The sequence below is a fragment of the Orycteropus afer genome, unplaced genomic scaffold (assembly GCF_000298275.1).
Source record: "Orycteropus afer afer isolate SDZICR_OR568_19922 unplaced genomic scaffold, OryAfe1.0 scaffold00187, whole genome shotgun sequence".
Classification (NCBI taxonomy): Eukaryota; Metazoa; Chordata; class Mammalia; order Tubulidentata; family Orycteropodidae; genus Orycteropus; species Orycteropus afer.
The window spans coordinates 4,268,619-4,275,782 of NW_006921774.1; positions in this window are offsets into that span (position 1 = coordinate 4,268,619).

Below are 7,164 nucleotides of genomic sequence, written 5' to 3' on the forward strand. Positions count from 1 at the left end.
GGGCCGACTCGACGGCACATAACAACAACAACGAAGTAGTAAAACTTATATATCTTACTGCAATTAAGTTAGTATAAATTTAATGTAGATTATGATTATTTATGTTGTGTATCATAAGTTCTAGAGCAACCATCAAGAAAATAACTAAAAATATATGTAGTGAAAAAATCCACTAAAGTAATTTAAATGGCACACTAGAAAACACCTACTTGATAAAAACAAAAGCAATAATGTAGGAACAGAGGAATAAAAGAAAAAGATGTGAAACATACAGAAAATTAAACAGTTAAATCTATGATTAAATGTAAATCTAATCTTATCAATACCCAACTATCATCAAGTTGATTCTGATTCCCAGAGAGCCTATAGAACAAAATAGAACGGCCACATATGGTTTCCATATGGTGTAAACTTTATGGAAGCAGACTGACACATCTTTTTTTTTCCATGGAAAGGCTGGTGAATTCTAACCACTGACCTTTTGGTTAGCAGCCAAGCAATTAAACACTGCACCATCAGGGATCTTAATAATATCAAAAATAAGAATAAACAGGAATGGATTAAACAACCCAATCAAAAGGCAGCTATTTATATGCTATTTATAGGAGACACAATTGAATTTCAAAGTTATAAACAAGTTAAGGGGAAATGTATATATATAAATACCATGCAAACAGGAACTATAGAGAGCCAGAATACTTATACTAATATCAGACAAAATATATTTAGAAACAAAAATGTTCCAAAAATAATGAGGGAGATTTCACAAAGAAAAATAAAATAATATAAATCTGTAAATACTTAACAACAAATCCTAAAAATATATCAAAAACTGAAAGAATAGGAAAGAAAGCTATACAATTTAACAAATATAGCTGGAATTTAAAAATGTCTATGCTTCAATGTCTTCTATGTCTGTGAAGAAGAACATGGCATCAGGATTGGAGGAAGAATCAGTAACAACCTGTGTTTTGCAGAGGACACAACTTTGCTTGCTGAAAGTGATGATGACTTGAAAAACTTAATGATGAAGACTGAAGACTACAGTCTGCAGTATATTACATCTCAATATAAAGAAAACAAAAATCCTCACAAAGGGACTAAGAAGCAGCATCATGATAAATGGAGAAGAGTTGGCCCCGACTCATAGCAACCCCTCCTTGAGTTTCCGAGGCAGTATCACTACAGAAGTAGATTTCCCAACCTTCCTTCTGAAGAGTGGCTGGTGGGTTTGAACCACCAGCCTCCTGGTTAGCAGTCAAGTGCCTTACGCACTATGCTACCAGAGCTCCTAAAAATGAGACGGCCTTGTCTACGTGGCATGGAGCGGCTGGTAGGTTTGAACCACCAGCCTTGCACTTGGCAGGCAATTACCTTAGGCCCGAAGCCATCCTCCAGGGCCACTCTTGACACAAGCCATGGTATTTTCAATCACTTCATATGCATAGGAGAGCTGGACAATGAACAAGGAAGACTGAAGAAGAGTCGATGCTTTTGAGTTGTGGTGTTGGCCAAGAATGCTGAAAGTAAGTACCGTGGACTGCTAAATGAATTGATGAATCTGTCCTGGAAGAAGTGCAGCTGTAGTGCTCCTTGGAAGAAAGAATGGCCAGACTTTGTGTCACCTACTTGGTCATGTTGTCAGAAGGGACCATTCCCTGGAGAAAGATATCATGCTTGGCAAAGTGGAGGGACAACGAAAAAGGGGAAGGCCCTCAACAAGAGGGATTGACACAGTGGCTGCAACGATGGGCTCAGGTAGAGCAAAGATCATGGGGCTGTCACAGGACCAGGCAGTGTTTCATTCTACAGTACATGAGGTCACTATGAGTCAGAGACGACTTGACATTACCTAACAACAACAACAACATGCTTCAAATAGTTATTTTCAAGAAAGGGAAAAATCAACCAGAGAATGGGAGAATAAATTCCAAATAATGTGTCTGATAAAGTTCTGTTGTTGTTGTTGCTACTGCTGTTAGGTGCCATCCCATTGGCTCTCACTCATAGCAACCCTAAGGACAGCATAACAAAACACTGCCCAGTCTTGTACCACAGTCCTTGCTGTACCTGAGGCCATTCTTGCATCCACTGTGTCAGTCCATCTCGTTGAGGTCCTTCCCCTTTTCAATGACCCTCTAATTTACCAAAAGAATGACCCCTCTGACAACATGATCAAAGTAGATGAGATGAAGTATGGCTATTCTTGTTTCCAAGGAGCATTCCAGCTGCACTTCTTCAAGGACAGATTTGCTAGTTCTTCTGGCTGTCCATGGCACTTTCAATATTCTTTGCCAACAGCACAATTCAAAAGCACCAACACTTCTTCAGTCTTCCTTATTCATCGTCCAGATTTCCCATGAGTATGAGGCTATTGAAAATACCATTGCTTGGGTTAGGCACACCTTAGTCTTCAAAGAGACATCTTTGCTCTTCAAAACAAGAGGTCGTTTGCAGGAGATTTGCCCAGTGCAACACATTCTCTTATTTCTTGACTGCTCCTTCCACTGGTGTTGATTGTGAATTCAAGTAATGTGAAGTCTTTGACAATTTTAATCTTTTCTCCATTTATCATGATACTTTTATTGGTCCAGTTGTGAGGATTTTTGTTTTCTTTATGTTGAGGTGTAATCAGTATTGCAGACTGTAGTCTTTAATCCTCATTAATAAGTGTTCCAAGTCATCTCACTTTCAGAGAGCAATGTTGTGTCATCTGCATACCACAGGTTGTCAAGGAGTCTTCCTCCAATCCTCATGCCATGTTCTTCTTCATACAGTCCAGCTTCTCAGATTATTTGCTCAGCATACAGATTGAATGAGTATGGTGAAAGGACACAACCCTAATGCACTCATTTCCTGATTGTAAACTGTGCAGTATCTCCTTCTTCTGTTTGACAACAGCCTCCTGGTCTATGTACAAGTTCCTCATGAGTATAATTAAGTGTTCCAGAATTCCCATTCTTCTCAGTGTTATCCACAACTTGTCATGACCCACACAGTCAAATGATTTTGCATAGTCAATAAAATATAAGCAAACATTTTTCTGGTATTCTTTGCTTTCAGCAAAGAGCCACATGATATCAGCAGTGATAGCCCTAGTTCCATGTCTTCTTCTGAATCCAGCTTGCATTTCTGGAAGTTCCCTATTAATTTACTGCTACAACTCTTTTTGAATTATCATTAGTAAGATTTTACTTGCATGTGATATTAATGATATTGTTTGATAATTTCCACATTCTGTGGGGTCAGCTTTCTTTGAAACGGCACAAATATGGATCTCTTCCAGTCAGTTGGCCAAATTTCCTGGCATAGATGAGTAAGTACCTCCAGCTCAGCATCCATTCATTAAAACATCCCAATGGGTATTCTGTTGATTCCTGGAGCCTTGTTTTTCACCAATCCCTTCAGTGCAGCTTTGATTTCTACCTTCAATACCATCAGTTCTTTATCATATGCCACCTCCTGAAACAGATGAGCATTGACCAATTCTTTTTGGTACAATGAATCTGTGTGTTTCCTCCATCTTCCTTTAATATTTCCTGCATCATTCAATATTTTGCCCATAAACTCTTTTAATATTGCAACTCAAGACTTGAATTTTTTCTTCAGTTCTTTCAGTTTGAGGAATGCCAAGTCTGTTCTTCCTTTTTGCTTTTCAATTCCAGGTCTTTGCATATTTCATTATAATAATTCACTTTGTCTTCTTGAGCTGCTCTTTGAAACCTTCTGTTCAGCTCTTTCATCTTCTCTTTTCTTCCATTTGCTTTGGCTACTCTCCATTCAAGAGCAAGTTTCAGTCTCTTCTGACATCCATTTTGGTCTTTTCTTCCTTTCCTGTCTTTTTAATAGTCTTTTGCTTTCTTCATGATTTATGTTCTTGATGTCATCCCACAATTCCTCTGGTTTTCGGTCATTGGTTTACAATAAAAAAAAAAAAAAAAAAACACACACACACACACACTGTGATCCAGTCAGATCCAACTCATAGAAACCCCTCCCTGGGTTTCCAAGGTGGTATAACTACAGAAGTAGATTGCCCAACCTTCCTTCTGAAGAGTGGCTGGTTAGTTTGACCTGCAAGTCTTCTGGTTATCAGTTAAATGTCTTAGGCACTATTCCACCAGAGCTCAAGTCTATTCTTTAGGCTGTCTCTAAACACAGACAAGATATACTCAAAGATCACATTTTAGCTCTTGTGGACTTCTTTTAATTGTCTTCAACTTCAAGTTGAACTTGCATATGAGTAGTTGATGATCTGTTCCACAGCCAGCTACTGGCCTTGTTTTGACTGAAGATATTGAAGTTCTTCTCTGTAGCTTCTTTCCACAGGTGTACTCAATCTGTGGAATGTGTATTCCACCTGGCAAAGTGCACATGTATAGCTACCATTTATGTTAAGAAAAGATATTTGCAATGTATAAGACATAGGTCGTGCAAATTTCTCTCATGCATCTCCAGCATAACTTCTATCAATTTGTTTCCAATTTTTGCATCCAATCACCAGCAATAATCTATACTTCTTGCTTGCATGTTCAGTCAATTTCAGACTGCAGAAGTTAGTAAAATTCTTCAATTTCCTAGTCTTTGGCTTTAATAATTGATGGGTAAATTTGAATAATACTAGTATTAACTGGTCTTCCTTATAGGCATACAGATATTATCCTGTCATTGACAGCATTGTACTTCAGGATAGATCCTGAAGCATTCTTTGTGACTATAAATGCCACACCATTCCTCTTCAATTTCTCATCCACAGTGTAGTAGATCATATAGTTGTCTTATTTAAAATGGCTGATACCAGTCCATTTCTGCTCATTAATCCCTAGGATATTGATCTTTATGTGGTTTATTTCATTTCTGATAGCTTCCAGTGTTCTTAGATTCATACTTTATCCATTCCATGTCTTGATTATTAATGGATGTTTGCAGCTGTTTCTTCCCATTCTGAGTCATGCTACATCAGCAAATGGAGGTCTCGAAAGCTTTACTCAATCTATGTCATTAAGGATGACTCTACATTGAGAAGGCAGCTCTTCCTCAGTCATATTTTGAGTGATTTCCAACCTTAGAGGCTCATGTTGCAGCTTTATATCAAACAATGTTTCAGGGCTATTCATAAGGTTTTCCAATAATATCAAACAGTGTTTCACTGTTATTCACAAGGTTTTCATTGGTCAGTTCTTTGAGAAGTGAGTGGACCCTTCCTTCTTCTGAGTCTATCTTAGTCTGGAAGCTCTGCTGAAACCTGTCCACTATGCGTGGCCCTGCTGGTATTTGAAATACCTGTATGCCTCCAGCCACACAGGAACACACAAGCCACCACAGTCTGACAGACAAGCATGACTTCCAGTCACAGTATGACTGACAGACAGTAGTGGGATAAAGATTCCATTTGGATACTAGTATACCAAGTATGTAGAGAACCCTTGTATTTCAACAGTAGAATGACAAATAATCCATTTTAAAAAATTGCAAAATTTTGAATAAACATTTATCATATAAAATATACAAGTGGCCAATAAGCATACAAAAAAAAAATTAGTCATAAATAGTAGTTCCAGATCCAACCAAACCCACAGCTATAGAGCCACTTCTTACTCATAGGGACCTCATAGGACAGAGTTTCCATGGTTATAAATCTTTAGGAATGCAGACTGGAGAGGGTAGAGTTTTCAAAATGCTAATTTTTTGGTTAACAGCCAAGTTCTTTAACCACTGTTCCACCAAACCAAAACCATTGCCATCAAGTTGATTGCAACTCATAGTGGCCCTATAGGACAGAATAGAACTGCCTCAAAAGGTTTCCAAGACAATAAATATTATGGAAGTAGACTACCACATTTTCCTTATGTGGAGTGACTAATGGGTTAACACCACCAACATTTTGAGTCATAGCTGAGAAACTTAACACCAAGGTTCAGCCCAGGTGACACCAGGGCTCCTTCCTGCACCACTGAAGCTCTTTAAGAGCAGTTGGGGACATACTAATCAAAACTACACTGAAATATCACTTCAACATGGAATACTTTTCACCCATTAAAAAAAAAATGAAGTATTGAAACATTCTACAACTTGGATGAATAGTGAAAATAACTTTCTGTAAAACAAAAGGAGCCAAATGCACAGGCTATATATTGCATGACTCCACATATATGTAATGTTCAGAATTAAAAATTCATAAAAGTTAAAAGTACAGAAAACAAATCAATATAATCCACCACATAGATAAAAGAAAAGGACTATATGATCATACCAATTGATGCAGAAAAGACATTTGATGAAATTCAACACCCTTTCCCAATAAAAACTCCCAGCAAAATAAAAATAGAAATTTCTCAGCATAACTAAGGACATACATGAAAAACTAACAGCCAACATTACACTAAATGTAGAAAGGCTGAGAGACTTCCATTTGAAAATGGAAACAGACAACTGTCACCACTCTTATTCAACATTGTACTAGAAGTCCTAGTCAGAGAGAGGTAGGCAAGAAAGAGAAGTAAGATGTATGCAAATTAGAAATGAAGAAGTAAAACTATTTCTATCTGCAGATGATATGATCCTGTACATAGAAGACTCTAAAGATTCCACATGAAAATTGCTGGAACTAATAAAAGAATTTAGCAATATTTTACAGTGCAGAGCAACATAAAAAAATCAATTAGGCTCCTCTGCACTAACAAAGACTGCTCTAAAGAGAAATCAAGAAAACATTACACTTTACAATAGTCCCAAAATTGATAAAATACCTAGGAATTAATCTAACCAGGGACACAAAAGACTTATACAATGAAAATTATGAAACACAGACTAAAAGAAACCTGATAAAATGGGAAGATATCCCATGTCATGCATTGGCAGACTTAATATAGTGAATCTACAGATACAATGTAATCCTGATATAAATCACAATGTTTTTTATTGAAATAGAAAAATTACTGGCCCACTTCTTGTGGAAAGGAAAGAAATCCCAAATAGACAAAAAAATATTGAATGAAAAGAACAAAGCAGGAGTCTTCCTACTCCCTGATATCAAAATATACTATACAGCTACTGTAATCAGAACAGTCACTGATCTGCACTGAACACGTTCCCTTGTTACCCTACCGAGAGGGACCAGGTCTTCGGGAGCAAGGTAAGCACAGGCGTAGCACAGAGTAGCAG